The 19,826-nt window shown below is 35.2% G+C and overlaps 1 protein-coding gene and 1 non-coding gene across 4 annotated transcripts in view; one reads left to right on the forward strand and one right to left on the reverse strand.

Moving 5' to 3' along the window:
- Positions 1-19,826, forward strand: part of OSBPL8 (oxysterol binding protein like 8) — a 157,770-nt gene that overhangs the window by 10,913 nt on the left and 127,031 nt on the right. The gene's annotated exons all lie outside the window — the stretch shown is intronic.
- On the reverse strand, positions 9,023-9,121 carry LOC123801239 (small nucleolar RNA U13). The gene has a single exon (XR_006782166.1). It is a non-coding gene; the product is annotated as a small nucleolar RNA U13 (small nucleolar RNA).

Genomic DNA, 19,826 nt, shown 5'->3' on the forward strand with positions numbered 1-19,826 from the left:
AAGGAAGGGAAGAATGAAGGGGGGTAAACAGAAGGGGGAATGAACCACGAGAGACTGTGGACTCTGGGAAACAAACTGAGGGTTTTGGGGGGGGGGGATGGACTAGCCCAGTGATGGGTATTAAGGAAGGCACATACTGCATGGTGCACTGGGTGTTCTATGCAAACAATGAATCATGGAACACTACATCAAAAACTAATGATGTACTGTGTGGTGACTAACAATAAAAAATTTTTAAAAAAAGAATATGTACAATAGATTTTTAAAAGATGTGGGGATGCTTGGGTGGCTCAGGCAGTTAAGCGGCTGCCTTCGGCTCAGGTCATGATCTAGGGTACTGAGATTGAGTGCCACATCAGGTTCCTTGCTCAGCGAGGGGCCTGCTTCTCTCTCTGCCTGCTGCTCCCGCAGTTTGTGTGTGTGCTCTCTCTCTCTCTGACAAATAAGTAAATAAAATCTTAAAAGAAAAAAAAAAGTGTTTCCTTAACTATCTGTTTTTCCACTCTGGCCACTTTCTATGTTTGTTTTTGTAATTCTTAATTTTCATGCTTAGTTTTCCTTAATATGCCTGATGTTTCCTGGTTGTCCATTCATGTTTCAGAAAGGACTAGGTTTCTGGTCTGGGTCTCCCCTCTCCCACCCTGTTCCTTGGACTGTTTTCTCTACTAGTTTTTCATTTGAATAGGAATTCCAGCCACAGCACTTAAGGGTCTAGACAGTACAGGGTAGGTAGGGCCTGTCTATTGGCAAACATTATTTTAGGGTAAAAGGGAAAGGAGCTAGCTTCAGACTGTGGGTCCTCTAAAATGCCAGATGAAAAGGGTTTATTACTTTGCCAGCATCCTCATTTTAGTCTTCTAGTCATTCATTTATTTTAGAGAAAAGCAGAGTATCTTTTTGCCTGGGGGTAAATGTCAGTTTTTTAGGTGTTGCCTGGAGATGGAGATAGGGGATGGGAAATGTAGTTGTTCTTATACAGTCAAGTAATATTTAATACTGGTTTTGGCCCTACCATTTTCACCCTTTGCTGTATCATTTAGTTTGCAAACATGCCTCTCTGGGGTCCTGTCAGACATATGGGTTCCCACCTTTTTGCATCACTTATTAGGGTATAAGAAGGGTGTAGTTTTCTCTGCTTGTTTGTCTGTCTGTCTGTCTGTATCTGTCCATCTACCTATCTATCTATCTATCTATCTACACACACACATATACATTCACATATACACATTGTACCCCAGTCTCCAATTTTAAATTTATTTGCTCTTAGGGTCCCCCCCCCCCCCGGTATGGATTGTTTTTATTTCAATGGGATAGTTGGAATAACTGGAGGGAAAATTTATATTTAGTCTACCATTTTTTATTAGAGTCCTTTTTTAGCTGCTTCTTAAACATAAGTTATATAGAACTATTGAACTATTTTTTAAATTTTTTAAATTTATTTTTTTGAACTGTTTAAAGCAGGCATATTCATAGGAATTATCATGATACTGTCAAAATACAGTCGTGTTTCTTAATTACTGATTTATATGGGTGTTTATATCTTTATGCCTGTTGGTCCTAAAACTTGTACTCTTTTTGAATTCTTGTTTGCCTCTTAGTTTTTCTGATTCCTCTTCTGTTGCCATGTACCCCAATTTGCATATGTCATTATGATTCTCTTGCCATTTCTACTTTGGTATTTGGAAACTGAGTAAGACCATTTAGAATTGTGCATAAAATAGTGACTTTGCTCTAGAGAATGGCCTATTAGCTTTATCACATGGCTTTTGCGATATTTTTATTATTATTATATCTTATTTTCTGTTTCTTAACTGTGTCCAGATAGGTGAAGTATTATTCTTTTTTATTTACTTCTCTGCCTTAATTGTTATAGCTACTTTGGTTCAGTAGTTATTCATATTTTTCTGTATTTTTCTTCTACCTTATAATCTCTGGTACTTTGTCGAATTTAAATTGCCTAGCTAGTTCATCCAAGGCCTTAGTTTTCATCTCCTCCTTTCATTTTATATTCATAAAAATTTCACAGCATTCTTATAAAATTTCTTTAACCTGTTCTCTTTTTTATTTTCCATTCTCCTTTCCTGAATCTTTAGGTACCACATTGATTGTAAATTATCCTGGGCAAATAAGTTTAAATTCATCTGTTTTTTTCTTCTCTCTTCTGTGGTATTGCTGCATTTCCCCATTAATCTTTTTAAGTCTTTTCTCATGAGACTTTGTAATTCTTTCTTCTATAGCTCTGGTTTCTACTGCCCGAATGTGTGTCTATGATTAGAGTTATAATTCTCCTGCAATCAGAAGTTTTTACAATCCAGATTTAAGAAATGCTGAGTACTTTGCAGTTGAAATCTTGTCAGAAGGGTTGTGTTCGGAAGGCTTGTTAAACCCCCAGATTTTGCCTGATTGTATAAGATATTATAGGACCTTCATAGTAAATACTTAATTGAAATTTAAAATAGTTTAGAAAATAAATAGGCTCTTGTGCAGTTTCTTTATTTGACTAATATAGAGGAAGTCAGTGTTGTAAGTATTCCCTAATGCAATGGGTATCTATTTACTGGTTATTTTGTGAATTTCTTTTACATTCTGTGAAACTCTTTATTTTTAGAATTCAGAGATTAGATTAGGTAGCGGTTGCCTTTCCTTAGGTCTCTTGCTTTACCCTTTTCACGTATCCTTAACATTTTTCCTTCCAGATATCTGTTGTCATCGTTAATTTCCTTCTTAATTCGCTCATTACAGTATCCTTTATTATTTGATTATGTTTATAGTTTTGGTACTTTTTCTTACTGTTCCTGAAATTTTAAAGTATAATCTTTAGCATTATATAGATAATATTTGACTATTTTCAAAGGATTGGTTGTTTGGAAAATTATGGTTTCTATATTTTCATTTTCCCAAGAATTTATCATTACGATGTAGGAATTAAAGAAAAAATAATACGCTGTCATTATTGACAAAAAATTCCTCAGGAAAAATAGAGATTCCTTTAAAAGGTTGATTACTTAACATATTTAGTATTTTAATGAGTAAAGTTTCATTTCTTTTGTTCTCTTAATTCATGGTAGTAGTAATTAGCCTTTTCAAACTCAAAAGTTGAAATTAATCAGTGATACATTTTGTGGCTATGAGGCAAATTATGATTTTAATTAAATTCAGAAAATATGTTTTTTAAGAATTCTCAAGAATTTTTTCATTGTCATAATGATCAGTTTTCTTTCTGGGACAGGATTTTAATATGAGAGTTATCTCCATAGTTTCACGTTTTTGGTAGTCATTCTTAAAGTATTAAAATTGTGTTGGTTCTCATAGATCCTTTTTGAATTGGCATGCAGAAGTGTAATTATGTGTCTTGGTTACTTACATGATAAATTAAAGATGATGAGTACTTTGGTTGTGGTAATTTATACCTAGAATTCAAAACCCAGGAGCATCTAGGCCAGAGTTTGGCACTCAGATACTCATTTGCTCTTTCATGTCCAAGATAGAAAGCCATTCTTAGTCTGTATCAAATATGAAGAAGCTGTTTTTGGGATTGAATATAAGAAAGTCAATAATAAAATTTTTTGAGATCATCTTGAGTTAATTTTAGATCTTGCATTTTAAGCTTTGATCCTTGATAAAGAACTCTTAGCTTAAGTATGAGCATTAATTTTACTTTTCGGAAGCTACGTAACTCTTTGGTTTATTATAACCGGTTACCATACTTAAAAAATGAGAAACACATTTATTTTTTTCCTAGAATCTTGATTTAAGACAAGGTGCATACTTTCCTTAGAAAAGAACCTTTCAAGAAAACTGAAAATTTATGCATAATCAGGTAGTTTTAGCTGTAATTTAGAATACCTAACTTTAAGAAAAAAGACAAAATCCAAGAGAGACATTTAATACATAGGACTAAATTATTAATATGTGATTGCCAGTATCATAATTGTAAGCACTGCCCTTAAGTGGTCTTGACTTATTACTGTCTAAGAAACCCTCTTTGAGACCCTCTGTCACGGGCTTGAGCCACATTAACATTACAAACACTAACTGATTTAGTAAACAGATGCTCTGGGAGAATAAGAAACCTGCCAAAGGTATTGTCTTTCCTGTGAAGTAACTGTGTGACCTTGGCAAACCACTTAAGTCGTGGGTCTTAGTAAAATGGAGAGCTTGGAATACATAGCCTCTTAGTTTCTTTTGAGGATTCCTTGAAGATGTCAGGGGCTGGAATTCCAATCGGACAATATACTATGTAATATCCTTATAATAGCTCTGAAATAGATGGCATTATTACCATTTTACCTATGGTATCATTCATGTTGTACAGACTTCATGTTCAAATAGCACGCTCAATCATGTAGCTACTAAGGGGCCAAGTAAGAAGTTGAACCTTGGCCTATCTCATTTTATATTCATATTCTATTTAATATGCCATATTACCTCCACAAGCCATGTTACAGTACACCACTGGATTTTATTCCTGAAACTTGTTTCATTTCTTAATCTTTTAGTTTATAGTAAATGTGCTTATGCTTTACTGCATCTATTATTTAGGAAAACCAGAAGTCATGGATCAGGCCGATCCATGAATTGTGCCCAAAGTGGAAATGGGACCAATTTTTAAATAAATATAGTAGAATTTATTTGTCCAAGAGATGATTGATGTGTTCAAAGTTATCTTGAATTTACTTCAGCAATGTCACTGTTGTTCAAAAACACTTTTGGAACTGTTCTTTCCTCAGCATCATTCTTTTTTTTTTTTTTGAGAGGCAGGTAGAGAGAGAGAATCTTAAACAGCTAGCGTGGAGCCTAGTGTGAGGCTCGATCTCACAACCCTAAGATCATGACCCTAGTGGAAATTAAAGAGTTGGATGCTTAACTGACTGAGCCACCCAGGTGCTGCCTTCTTCTTTTAATCTACATTCTGTGGTGGCAAATGAGATCTTTTGAGAATGGATTTGATCTGTGGAAAAAGTGGGAAGTCATTCTGAACCAAGTCTCAAACATAAAATTAGCATTCAAAATGAGGAATGCCATTTTTAATTAAAAATAAGTAGACCAAAGAAATGAAACCTGTTATCCTAATGTCACTTGTAAGGTGGTTAAGGAAGTAATTAGAGAAGACCAGTCCCAAAATTGTTTTGTGTGATGACAACTTGAAATAGCCTCTAAAAATGACTACTCTGAATGGAGTTTAACCTTTATTTGGCTATAAATTCTAGTATATTAAAGTTACATCTTAAGATGGTTACACCTGTTCTATATGCCACTTAGGTTAGTGCTGTGCTTGCTTAGCATGCACTTTAGAGAAGAAGAGTTGATGAATGAATTATAGACAGCAGATACTCTTTCCATTTTAAAGGAGATGAGAATCTATAGAACATTTGTTTGCATGGTAATTTAATTCTTGGTTATATTAATATTGTGTAATTTGTGGTAATCCACATATGGGTTTAATTCTAGACAGCTACCCCATCCCACTTCTTGGCATGAACTAAAACTACTTCTCTTGCTAAGCCTGAATATACTCTGATGCAAGTTTACATGTAAATTAATTTTTGTGCAAAAATTATCTTAGGCTGCCTTGTATACTTATATATTAGTGAATAACTTTTAGATATTAATACTTTATTAGTGCAGTTAATAAAGAGTAATTTATATATCTGGCTGCACAGAAACTTGTGGAAGATTTCATTTTACCTTTTGAAGGTATTATTTTTCTTGATTTTAAACTCCCAGATAGTGGAGTTTAATGAAGCTTCATCATTTGTAGGTATTAGAGGATAGTAAAAAAAAAAAAAGGCTTCTAATCCTTTTTTAATAATACTTTTCCTTTTGGGGTTTCAAAATAATGTTATAAGACCATTAATTCAACAGATATTTCAGTGCAGGTCACTGTGCAAGGGGCTAAAAATTCAGTGGGAACTGGATAGACATGTGACCTCTTTTAGCTTGTATGTGTGGGAAGGTGTGGAATAGATAGTAAACTAATTGCACAATTCACTGTGTAATTACCATGTGGAGAGTGCTAAAAGCAAGAAATGCAGGGCGGTGTAAGAATTTGCTGACCTAGTGGGGGAGGGGAGCCAAGGAAGATGACTTGAGCTGAGGAAAAAAAGAATATTTCTGGCAGAACATCTTGTTTAAATATCCTGGAACAGCAAGGAACTTGGCTTTTGCTAGGAACTGAAAGAGTCCACTGTGGCTGGGGTGTTAAAAAAAAAAGGAATGATAACAGTGTGGTGCAGTAGGCAAAGGTTGGGTCATGTAAGGCTTGATGGGTCATGTAAGGCTTGATAGATCATGTTAAGGATTTTGATTTTTGTCTCAAGATCCTTAGGAAACCATTAGAATATTTTAAACAAAGGATCATGAAATGATCAGGATTAGAATGATCACTCTGGATGCTGTGTAAAGAATGGTTTGGAGGCAGCCAGGCAGGATGCTGGGAGACCCATTAGGTTGTGTTGAAATTAAGGTGTCTGTAATTTATCTAAGGGAGAATCATGTAGGCCAGTGGTTCTCAAAGTGTGTGTCACCTGGGAACTAATTAGAAATGCAGATTCTTAGGTTTCTGCTCAGACCCACTGAATCAAAAATTTTGGAGGTGGGGCTCAGAAATCTGTTTTTTGAGCAAGCCCTCTAAATGGTTCTGATGCATCCTAAAAGTTTTTCAACTTCTGCAGGTGTCGTTAGATATGTAGCTTTGAATGTAGGGGAGAGTTCTAGGGTGGTAATATGGATAGGGAGCTACTGCGTGGGAGTGGTAGTTGAAAGTGAGGGAGAGGCTCCAATAGAATGAAACCCTGAGACACTTTAGTCCCGGACAGAGTGAAAGGAGCTAGTGAAAGAACCACAAAAGGATTGATTAGGGGGACTAGAAGGTCAGGAGAGTCTTCGGATAAGGGTATGGCAAATTAAGCATTAAATTTGTCAATAAATGATCTTTGTATAGTTGTAGTGGAATTACAAGGGTGGTCACCAGTGTCAACAGGTTGAAAAAGAAATGGGGAGAGGAGTGAAGGAAATACAATTTACTCATTTAAGACATCCCTTACTCTTTGGACAGATATTTAATATTCCATAATTATGGGAAATAAAAAATAACTTTGAGGGACACCGTAAATAACCTTGAGGGACAGCACAAGAGTCTGTGGAGAACTCTGTAATAAAATATCTTTGTTTGGACTTACCGATTCTGAAATTCATAATTTACATAGAGGAATGAGCTCAAGCTTATCATTGTCTTTACCATCTTGTGAGGAATACCATAGTAAAATAATAGTTAAACTATGTGGGGTATGGGGGCATGGGGAGGATGTTTAGCCTACCAAGAATGATGTTTTTTAACATGATTAAAACCACTTTAGCAGTATGCATTTATATAAAAATAATTTTTAAATTACAAGTACTCTTACTCATTACAAATAAATTCACTTTTTATTACTTCTGTGTATCTCAAGGAAAATGTCTTTAAATGAATTTTGTAATTCAGTCTTTTACTTAAATTACCTTAACTATTAATGTTATGCTATTCTTAGGGGAAGACCACATTTAATGTGAAGACAAATTAAGATGATTTGAAGGTGAACCCCAATTGCATAGTCATATCTTCGGAGTGAATGTGTGTGTGTGTGTGTGTGTGTGTGTGTGTGTGTGTGTGTGAGAGCATGCATGTTGTGCACATACACTAACATACAGCAGTGGGATGGAGGAGAGACAGAGAGAGAGGGAGACTGAGACTTAAACCCTTTCGAGATGCATTTTCTTTTCAGGGTGAATTATGTATTTGTATGTCTAAATTTTTTATTCATTTTTTAAAATTTTAGGTAGGCTCCATGCCCAGCCCGACTCAAAATCCTGAGACAGGAGTCTCATGCTCTACCAAATGAGCCAGCCAGGCACACTAATTTTTTTTTTTTTAATGAAAAAATTAGGTTATTACATCAACATGTGTTGACTATAAAATTCAGCAGCTACAGACACTCATAAAGTTAGTTTCTGCTGCTACTAGACCACAGTTTATGTTCAAAATAGCCATTTATTAGCAGTTTGGTATTCTTCTAGACTGTCTTACTCCCTACTCCCCATGCCCTGCCTGTATGGATACTTGTATGTTTAATTCTTTCAAAAAAAGAAAAGAACTAGTATTATACTATTCTGCAGGTTTTTCTTTTTCTTTACTTTTTTTTTTTTTAAGATTTTATTTATTTATATGACAGAGAGAGACAGCCAGCTAGAAAGGGAACATAGGTAGGGGGAGTGGGAGAGGAAGAAGCAGGCTCCCAGCGGAGAAGCCTGATGTGGGGCTTGCCCCACGACTCCGGGATCACGCCCTGAGCCGAAGGCAGACGCTTAATGACTGAGCCACCCAGGTGCCCCTCTTTTTCTTTTTTTAAAACCATGTACATCTTAAATCTAAAAGGCTAAATTCTAATAATTCCTTCCATTGACTTCATATTTTGTTCTTAGAATGTTAGTCCAGGACTTTAGAGACTTGCATTCTGGTTTCTTTTGGCTTCATGATCTTGGGCGAGTTACTTAGCCCTTCTGTTTTTAGTTTCTTCATCTGTAAAATTTAGAGATGGTGAGTGGTTGACTTGAAGGTTTCTAATAGCTCTAAAATTTGTTTAGGAATGCTAGGATTTCAAAGGGCAGACATTTCCTTCAATTTTATATGAAAAGTGATTATCTTAACCCACCTGTGAACGCCTCATGGGAGAAGTTCTTGCCAAGTTAAAAATATAGTAGTTCAGGGAGGAAGCATATTAGAAACAAGATTAAAAAAAATAATATCCCATCATTTACCAGTGTACTTAGTAGGCATACCTGATGCTTTTAGGGTAGCGCTGACCAAAGCAGAACAGAAACAAAAAGGCTTTCTCAGAACTGATTACGTTTTTGCACTAAAAATTTATATCACTTTTTTGGGGGGTGTGGGATGTAGGTGGGTCAGGGTTTGGTTGTACCCCCTGAGTACTAATGGCAGATAAGACAAATGGGACTTACGGCCTGCTCAGTACTTTTTTCCCCACATCAGATGGGTAATGTGCTGAGGTGGTAACAAGGTTTGAGGGAGGCACATGTCACACAATGGTGTGAGCATCCAGTCGTCATGCTTACTGCACAGCATTTTTTAAGGAATTGTGTCACCTTCTCACTTAAGTGTTTTATAAAAGCCAGGGTACTAGGAATAGGAGTCATTGGTATGAGGCTAGGAGCTGTGTTAAGTTTTCAGGAAACATTGAGAAGGCAAAGAAGTCTTTGTTTAAAGAATTTTTTTTTTTTAAGATTTTATTTGTCAGAGAGAGAGAGCATGCACAAGCAGGGGGAGCAGTAGGCAGAGGGAGAAGCAGGCTTCCTGCTGAGCAAAGAGCCGGATGTGAGACTTGATCCCAGGACTCTGGGATCATGACCTGAGCTGAAGGCGGCAGATGCTTAACTGACTGAGCCACCCAGGCATCCCTCCCCCGTTTTTGTTTTTTTTTTTTTTTTTAAGATTTATTTAGTTTTGAAGGGGGTGCGGAGGGGCAGAGAGAGAGAATCTCCAGTAGACTTCCCACTGAGCGTGGAGCTTGACATAGGGCTCGATTCCACACCCTGAACTGAAACCAAGAGTTGGATGCTCAAGCAACTGAGCCACCCCCACTTAGTTTAAAGAATCTTTGAGTGAAGGTGTTCAGCTCTTGAATTAGCATTGTTATGTTCTTATTATTAATATTATATTGATTAAAAGATAGTTTTTGTTTCTCTGCTCTCAGTGTCTTAAGTTGCTGATTTTATTTCCCTTTAGTTTTTACCTGTCTTTTGTTGCTTTCATCTTTTTTGTCCATAGTGTGTCCACTAACATTTTATGTACTCTTATTCCTAATCTTTAGCTTTTATTTTTCTAATATTTCTTGTTACTTTTATATATTTTAAATTTCTCTGCCCATTTTATTTGATTTTTTTGCTTAAATTCTTTTTTAAAATTTAAGGTTTTTTTTTCCCTCTCAAATAGGATTTTAGTAAGGCAAAACCACAAAAAGGTATGAAGAAGAATCATTGAGAAAACTAGTGACTCCAGCAGTAGCTTGCCCAGGGAGAGCTTTAATTTAATTTTACTTTTTATTGTGTGTATTCTTTTTTCTATATAGCTGGTTGTTGGGTGGCATGTTTCTACGATGAATAACCAAAAAGATACTTCACACCGTTAGCAAGAGAATCAGGCTACTTTTATTCCCCTTCCACTTATCTAATAGTAGCTTTTAGGGGTTTTTATAAGAGACTTTCTTATTCTTTTAAACTTTGAACCTCCTCCTCAAATCTTTAATCTGAGTAATGCAGATGCAACATGGGCAAATTTCCCACCCCTACATAAAATGTTTATTTACAGTGATAAAGCCTTTGCAGTACACTAAAAGAGACTGTTCTCATGTTGATTGTCATCCCTTTAGTCATTTTGAAGGTGCTTGACTTAAAAAGTTTTACAATCCTCATTTTAAAAGGAATATTTTTTAGCAGTATCAGCCTCCTAAAATCTTTCAACAAAGAAACAAAAACAGAAAAACAGTGGCAGGTCTTTTATTTTTTTTAATATAATTATTTATTTGAGAAAGAGAGTGAAAGAGCACGACTGCAGGGTGAGGGGCAGGGGGAGAAGCAGACTCCCCGCTGAGCAGGGAATCCGATGTGGGGCTCCACCCCCCCCCCAATTACGACCTGAGCTGAAGGCGGATGCTTAACCCACTGAGCCACCCAGGCATCCCAAACAGTGGCGGGTCTTAACTAATATTTTATTGCCAATCTTATTATTAAAAACTTTTTTAAAAATTTGTTTCTTAAAATAGTAACTTCCTTTTTTTAGTGTGTGTGTATGTATATATGAAATACTTTAAAAGGTATTTTAGAGTATAAAATATAATCATCAAAAGAAATTTTAAAGGGAAAATCATGATTCTGGATGATATAGCACATTAATAATTTTTTATGCATTCATAATTATTTCACGTATTACATTGATGTATATATCGTGGGCCCAAGAAAGCAAAAGTAGATAAGTTCATTCTTTAGTCTCTACATGTTCTACTTTGAGCCAAAGCCTCTAACTGGGTATTGCTTGGTGTAAATGGAGCAGATGAAATCTTGTGTTAGTTCATTGTCACTACATTACATCCTTCCTCAACAAAGAGACTTGAGTTAATTTAATCTTGTAGCTTTGTTGTCCTCGCCATAGCTATACTGCTGCTACTTTGTTCAAAGGTCAGTAGTATTGCCCTTTTATATTTCCTTTTTTGTGCATCTCATTCTTTTTCTACATTTCTGTACATTTCTCTCATTCTGGGAACTAAATTAGCCTAAGTTATTACTAGCGATCTTGGCTGTCTCTTCCCAGAATTAAAACCTGAAATGACACTTAAGTGTTTTATGTATAAAATATAGAAAGGAGTTACTCTGCTGAATATGTAAAATCTTAAGGATTTAAGTTAGTTTGAATGCTGCAAGAATGCTAACCCTGCATTCTTTTTATTAAACACACTTAAATGCATACATGTAATAACATGTCAGAATTATGTTAAGTGCTCAAGAATCCTGATCTTGGTCACTTCAGGTCTCTTGGAATATAACTCTAGCATTCTGACATTAAGTAGCATGCCATGAGATAATTTTTGTTGTAGCTGATTAGTTCTTTTGAGGAGATTTTTTTATATCTTGTTTTTCAAAGTGATCACTTACAGATTTTAGATTGTGGAAAGTGTAGCTTTCATAATTTTAGGAGTGCAATGACAGCTGCACAGCAAGTCCATATGTTGCTTTGCTATATTTATATTTTAATAATTTTTTCTTTAGGGAGAGAACTATGGCTAACCTCCAAGAGACTGAAGTTGATGATTGTAATCATTCATATTTTTCCAACAGAAAGACAAATTTTTTTTTCTTATTTTAAATAGTTGAATTTATTTTCCTTGTGAAGTTGAGTTTATTTATGTTGTGTCATAGCATCAACTGGATAAAGTTACTATTCTGGATCCTACTGTAAAATTTAAATGAATATTTATATCAGATGGGAAGATTACCCTGCTTTTTTTGTTATTCCCGTATATGGACTTGCTGCCATAGGCATGCTAATTTTTCCATCTCCTACATGCGACTTGCTTCTTGCCGCCTCGCCTCTGTTCTTCTGCATATTACCATTCCCTCGACCGGCAATGCCCTCCTTCCTTTTCATCCATTTCCTTTTAAAATTGACATCTAAAATTATTTCCTCTACAAGTTTTTTTATGATTTAATCCATGTAACTGTTACTTATTTTCTTGGTTTTACCTTAACAACATGGATAGATACGGAGTCAACCAATCTGTTTCTGTGATATACCAGGTACAGTGTTAACTATCTCGTTTAATTTTCGCAGCTATCCTGTGAATTATGCTCATTTTACATTGAAATTAAATAAATTCCATTACATTCCTGGTTTTAGCTATGCTAGAATTTGAGCTTTTCCTATCATTTAAAAAAGTTGCTTTTAACAGTGTCATTCTGCCTTATCTCTGTAGTCTTTCCTTTCTTGCTATCACTTAAGCTACCAACAGCACTTAAAAGAAAAAACCCAAACCAAACACTATTTTGATATAATTTGCATAGAATAAAATGCACCCATTTTATGTATATAATGTGATGCATTTTGACAAATGCATACGCCCCTGTAACTATCACTACCATCAAGATATAGAACATTTTCATTAGTCCCCAAAATCGCTTGTGCCCTTTTCCCACTTAATATTTCCCCATCTCCACGCTCCCCACTTTCCCAGCTCTTCAGGCAACAGCTGATCTGAGTTCTATACACTACACATTGTTTTTTGTCTGTTTTAGAATTTCATGTAAATGAAATCATAGAATATGTACTCTTATATGGCTTCTTTTGCTCAGAACGTTTTTGAGATTGTTCCTTTTTATTGCTGGATAGTATTCTGTTGTATGAATGTACTGCAATTTGTTTGTTCATTCGCCTATTGGTAGATAATTTGACTTGGCTATTACAAATGAAAATGCTATGAGGAGCACCTGGGTGGCTCAGTTAAGTCTGCCTTCGGCTCAAGTCAGGATCCCAGAGTCCTGGGATTGAGTCCTGCATCAGACTTACTGCTCAGCGGGGAGAGCCTGCTCCCCCCCCCCCCCCCGTGCGTGCACTTGGGAGCTCTCTACCTCTCTCAAGTAAATAAAATCTTTAAAAAGACTGCTATGAAAAATCCTTGTGCAAGTCTTTGAGCAGACATATTTCCATTTCTCTTGGGTAAATACCTAGGAAATGGTTCTACTGTTTTCCATTTCCACCAACAGTGTATGAGAGTTCAGTTGTTCCTCCTCATCAACAGTTTAAAACATTTTAGTGTTTCTAGTGGTTGTGTAGTAGTATCTCATTGTGGTTTTTCATTTGCATTTTACATTGAGCATCTTTTTGTTTGTTGGTCATTTGTCTTATTTATTGTTTAAATCTTTTGTCTATTTAAAAACTTTTGCTTTTTTTCTTATTGACTTTTAAAAGTTCTTCTTATGGTCTGGATCCTAGTTCTTTGTCAAATGTATGTATTGTGTATATTTTATCTGTGACTTACCTTTTCATTTTCTTAACTCTGTTTTTGAAGAGAAGCTTTTAATTTTTATGGAATCTAGCATACCAGTTTTTTCTTTTATGACTTGTGTTTTTTAGTCTCCTAAGAAATTTTTGCCTACCCCAAATTTGTGAAGATTTTCTCTATTTTATTCTTAAAGTTTTATATTGAAATATTTATGTTGGCTTTTATATTTAGGTCTGTGATTTATTTTGGGTTAATTTTTGTGTTTTAGTGCAAGTCAGGTTTATTTTTTTCTCTCTTTTAATGAGATTTTTATTTAAAATATTTTCCTTTTTATTGGGTTTCCTTGGCACTTCTGTTACAAATTAATTGACCATGGATGTGTGGCCATTTCTGGACTTTCTGTTCTGTTCCACTGGTAAATTATGGTATGCCAATATCACACTCTTTTGCTTTATTTTTTATAGTAAATTTTGGAGGTAGTATAAATCCCCTAACCCAGAATCATTTTGAAAATAGAAAAAAACTCTTTTGCCCTCACTGCTTCTGTTTGTGTACATGGTGATTTTTGTTTTCATTTACTTGTTTTTGTTGGTTTATGTTTTCAAAATGTTGCCACCAACAGGGCTTTTGTGCTTGATATTTTCTGGGGCAGATACTGTTTGTATTAAGGAAGATGCTAAGTACTTTCAGCTGGTGAGGAAGAATTAGCAGTTGATGTTCTTTCCTTTTCCTCAAAATCATTGGTAGTAAGCAACACTAGGTTTCAATGGTATATCTATATGATTTTGGATAAGGTCAGTAAATAGGGTCTGCAATAGCAAAAGCATGTGCAAGAAGCCAAGTGTTTAAATACCAAATCTGAAATCAGTTGGGAAATCAGTTGGGAAATGAAATTGTAACACTTTTCAGTTACTTTAAAATCATGTTTCTTTTTCTCCCTCTCCTGTCTCGTTAACAAAAACATCTTAGCTTTGCCTAAAGCAGTCTTTTGCATGAATATTTGAGAAACACTAATGGCAGTTGCCAAAACTTAAGTGTGTCTAAGTGGGAACATGTTGAATTGAAGAAAAATGTTAGATACAGATTGCATTTAATTTAACTACATGTAAATGGAAGTAAAAAAATGAATACTATTTGTGGTTTCAAAATAGTGCCCAGATGCTTTCATTTTTCTTCTTGAACTGCTTTACTTTAGAATAAAAATAATAGGAGAAATGATGAATGTAACATATTCAATTTTGTATTGATTTTTATTTATCAGTGTTTTGTTTCATTTCTCTCTCTCTCTCTCTCTCTCTCTCTCTCTCTCTGGTCCTTCCAGGTTCCCCCCGCCATTTTTTTGTTGTTGTTGTTGTTGGGGATTTTATCTTCTATTTATTCTGTATCCTTTTTCTTTACTTCTCACATATTGGAAATGTTGATGAGCCTTGATTATGCATTTTAATTAACTTGTTCTTGTGAGTAATAAGTCCTAGGCTATGGTAGAAATATGTGTGTATTTTTTCTTCCTATGGAAATCACAGTTATCATCTGAAAGATGTTTTTAAGCTTTGCACTTGACACAACTTAATTTTAGAAACCAGGTAGGTGATGAGATAGAGGTAGAGTTATAGCTCCCCTTTTTTTTTAAGTTGTTAGGATGGGTTAATTATGGTCTAGGGCCTTAGAAGGATTGGTCATACACTTTGTTTCCACTCTTGTTATTTACTTCACAAAGACTGCATAGATTATAAGATCAGTCAGACAAATGAAACTGTCAGCTACTCAAATAGATATTTTTAGATATGTTTCTCCTCTTAATACTAATGCAGTTGACCACAAATCCTTCATTTGATAGGGGATGAGAAAATAAGATGCAAGAATTCCAGAGGAGGCATTTTGGATAGTAAGACCGAACTAAAATTGAAGTAGAGATCACATTTCTGATTAAACACAGTTTTTTCTCCTTATCATTGTGGCCAAAACCTGGTCATGATGATGTTTATATGATTTTCTTATTAATGGAATTAAAACATCTAGCTAGAAACACATAGATGAATATTATGCTATTGTTTTTTTTTTTTTTCTTATAGTGTATATGGTGTTTTATATTTTCAGGTCTCACGTTTCACTTTGTGGATTCATTTGAAGTTAACCTTGACTTTTGTTATTCAAGGCTTATTTTAGTTGTACATGGCTGAAATGTGTTCATTTAGGGTTCTTTGGTTCAAGTGGTAAGAAACTTTTGCTAACTTAAAAAATATACCAGAATGATAAGCTCATTTTCTTGAAGTAAAGGTTGAAAAACCAAGTTCGAGATAGAACGGGCACTTAATGCAGCTCCAGGGATCTAGAGGGCAGGAAGTAATGGATAGTCTTTGTGGAGCCTCCATTAAGCTAGATAGTTCTCTAATTGTTTTCCATTCATGTGATCCGCTCTGCTCCTGAGTCAGATGTCTCAGAGAGTGAATCAGAGAGGGACCGATTTGACTTGGTTTGGGTTTATTGTTTACTCTTTGCTAGGAGAGAGCAGGGTACCAAGCAAGTTTGCATACATTGGAGGAGGGTTGCTTTCTTCAAGGGAAGATCAAGGTACATGTTATTACAGGAAGGGGAAGTGAATGTGTAAAGGTTTAAAAAATCCATTACTGCTATAGTTTCTAGGTTGACATAAGATTTCTTTAATCTTATAATGCAGTGTTAACATTTCTTGGCTGAATCCAAACCTTTCATCCTTTATAGATTTGCCATGATCATTTATTAAATGCCCATGAAGGCTACTCTGCTTTATACTTCAGTTGTTTTTCCTCTTTTTTTCATACCCTTAAGTGACTGAATGATTTAAACAATGTAGTCTTAATAACTTGTGAAGAAAGGTTTTCTTTGTTTCCATTATTCACTGAATGAATTTTTTTTCAGTGCTTGCTATGTGGCACATACTGTGCAAGAAGCTGAGGTTTCAAAAATGAATAAGAGCAGACATACCTCCCCAGCCTTGAGATATAATTGACATATTACATTGTGTAAGTTTAAGGTACACAGTGTGATGATTTGATACATGTATATGCTGCAGGGTGTTTACCACGATTATGTGTTAAACACATTCTTAATCTCACAGAACGCGGAATTATGTGTTAAACACATTCTTAATCTCATGGAACGCGGAATTACCATTTTGTTGTGTTGTTGTTTTAAGAACATTAAAGCTCTGCTGTCCTAGCAGGTTTCAAATATACAATACAGTATTGTCAACTATAGTCACCATGCTGTACATTATATTCTTGGAACTTACTCATCTTACACCTGGAAGTTTGTACACTTTGACCAACATCTCCTCATTTCCCCTACACCTGAGGCCCCTGGCAACCACCATTCTGCACTTATGAGTTCAGTGTTTTTAGATTCCACATATAATTGAGGTCATACAGTATTTGTCTTTCTCTGTCTGATTTGATTTCACTTAGCATAATGTCCTCGAGGTCCATCCATGTTGTTGCAAATGGCAGGATTTCCTTTTCTTAATGGCTGAATAATTTTATAAAAAAATTTCCATGTTTTGGCTGTTGTGAATAATGCTGTGTGAACATGGGAGCAATGCTGTAGTGAACATGGAATATCTCTTCAAGATAATAATTTTGTTTCCTTCAGATAAATACCTAGTAATGAAATTGCTGGATTGTATGGTAGTCCTATTTTTAACTTTCTGAGGAATCTCCATACTGTTTTCCATAGCGGCTGTACCAATTTATATTCCTGGCAACAGTGCACTGGGATTCCCTTTTCTCCATATCCTCACCAACATTTGTTGTCTTTTGTTTTTTTTTGATAATAGTCATTCTAACAGGTGCGAGATGATGTATCATTGTGGTTTTGATTTGTATTTCGTCTATGATTAGTGATGTTGAGCACCTTTTCATATAGTTGTTGGTCATTTTTATGTCTTTAGAAAAATGTCTGTTCAAGTCCTCCACCTGTATTTAAATCAGATTTTTTTTCTTTTTCTTTTTTCTTTCTTTCTTTCTTTCTTTCTTTTTTTTCTTTCTTTCTTTTTTTGCTATCAAGTTGTACAAGTTCCTTATGTATTTTGGATATTAATCCTTTATCAGACATATGGTTCACAAATACTTTCTCACATTTTGTAGATTGCCGTTTCATGTTTATTGTCTGTTTTGCTGTGCAAGAGCTTTTTAGTTTCATATAGTTCAGCCTTATACCTATAAAAATAAGGTATACCAACATATACCTTATTTTTGCTTTTGCTGCATGTGTATTTGATACATAGCCAAAAAAAAAAAAAAATCAATGCCAAGACTGATGTCAAGGAGCTTTTTCCCTTTGTTTTCTTCTAGGAGTTATTGGGTTTCAGGTCTTATGTTTAAGTCTTAATCTATTTTGAGTTGATTTTTGTATATGGTGTAAGATAGGGATCCAGTTTCATTCTTTTGCATAATGACTTTCCAGTTTTCCCGACATAATTTACTGAAGGGACTATTCTTTCCCCACTGGGTATTTTTGACTTCCTTGTCAAATAATTGACCACATGTGTGTGAGGTTATTACTGAGTTCTCTGTTCCATTGGTCTGTGTCTATTTTTATGCCAGGACCATATTGTTTTGATTATTAATAGCTTTGTAATGTAATTTGAAAAGAAGAATTGTGATGCCTCCGACTTTGTTCTTTCTTCTGAAGATTGCTTTGGCTGCTTGGGGTATTTTATAGTTCCATATGAATTTCAGAGTTGTTTTTCTTTTTTTGTGTTTGAAATAATGGTAGGGATTGCACTGAATCAGTGATAACTTTGGATAGTATGGACAGATAACAATATTTCTTCTGATCCACGAACATGGGATGTCTCCATTTTTTGTGTCTTGTTTGATTTCTTTCCTTGGTGTCTTACAGTGTTCAGTATATAGATCTCTCATTTCCTTGGTTAAATTTATTCCTAAGTAGCGTGCCTGGCTGGCTCAGTCAGTAGACCATGTGACTCTTGATTTTGGGGTCGTGAGTTCAAGCACCACTTTGGGTGTAGAGCTTACTTGAAAAAAAATAAGAGTAAAGTAAAGCCGGGTCACCTAGGTGGCTCAGTCATTAAGCGTCTGCCATTGGCTCAGGTCATGATCCCAGAGTCCTAGGATCGAACCCTGCATTGGGCTCTCTGCTCAGTGGGAAGCCTGCTTCTCCCTCTCCCACTCCCTCTGCTTGTGTTCTCTCTCTTGCTGTGTCTCTGTCAAATAAATGAAATAAAATCTTAAAAAAAATAAAACTAATTCTTTAAAAAAATTATTCCTAAGTATTTTATTCTTTTTGATGCTATCACAAATGGGATTGACTTCCTTGTTTCTTTTTCAGACAGTTTATTGTACTATAGAAATGCAACTGATTTTTGTATATTGATTTTTGTGTCTTGCAATTTTCCTGAATTTATTAGACCTATCAATTTTTTAACTAGAGTGTTTTTGATTTTCTATATACAAGATTATATTATCAGCAAAGACACTTTTTTAAAAAAGATTTTATTTATTTTCAAGAGAGAGTGAGAGAGCGAGCATGACAGGGATGAGGGGCAAAGGGAGAAGCCAACTCCCAACTGAGCAGGGAGCCTGACTTGGGGCTCAATCCCAGGACCTGGAAATCATGACCTGAGTCAAAGGCAGACACTTAACCATCTGAGCCACCCAGATGCCCTGAGACACTTTTGCTTTTTCCTTTCCAGTTTGGATGCCTTTTATTTCTTTTTCTTGCCTAATTGCTCTGGCTGGGACTGGAAATACTATATCAAATAGAAATCGTGAGAATGGGCACCCTTGTATTGTTCCCGATCTTGAAAGGAAAACTTTCAGCCTTTCACCACCGAATATGTTAGCTCTGGGTTTTTCATATATGATCTTTATGTTGAGATATGTTACCTTCTATACCCAGTTTGTTGAGCTTCTATTTTTTTAAGTTAATTATAGAAGGATGTTAAATTTTGTCAACTGTTTTTTCTGCAGCTGTTGAGATGACCATATGATTTTTGCCCTTCATTTTAGTAATGTAGTGTATCACATTTATTAATTTGCATATGTTGAACTATCCTTGCATCCTAGGGATAAATCCTATTTGACATTGTGTAGGCTCTCCTAAATGTGCTATTGAATTCTGTTTACTAGTATTTTGTTGAGCCTTTTTGTGTTTTTAGTCATCAGGATATTGGCCTGTTTTCTTGTAGTATCTTTATCTTTGGTATCAGGATAATGCTGACCTCATTAAATTAGTTTGGGAGTGTTCCCTTCTCTTTAGCTTTTTGGAAGGGTTTGAGAA

The sequence above is a fragment of the Ursus americanus genome, chromosome 17, assembly GCF_024610735.1.
Source record: "Ursus americanus isolate L20-20 chromosome 17, mUrsAme1.1.p, whole genome shotgun sequence".
Lineage (NCBI taxonomy): Eukaryota > Metazoa > Chordata > Mammalia > Carnivora > Ursidae > Ursus > Ursus americanus.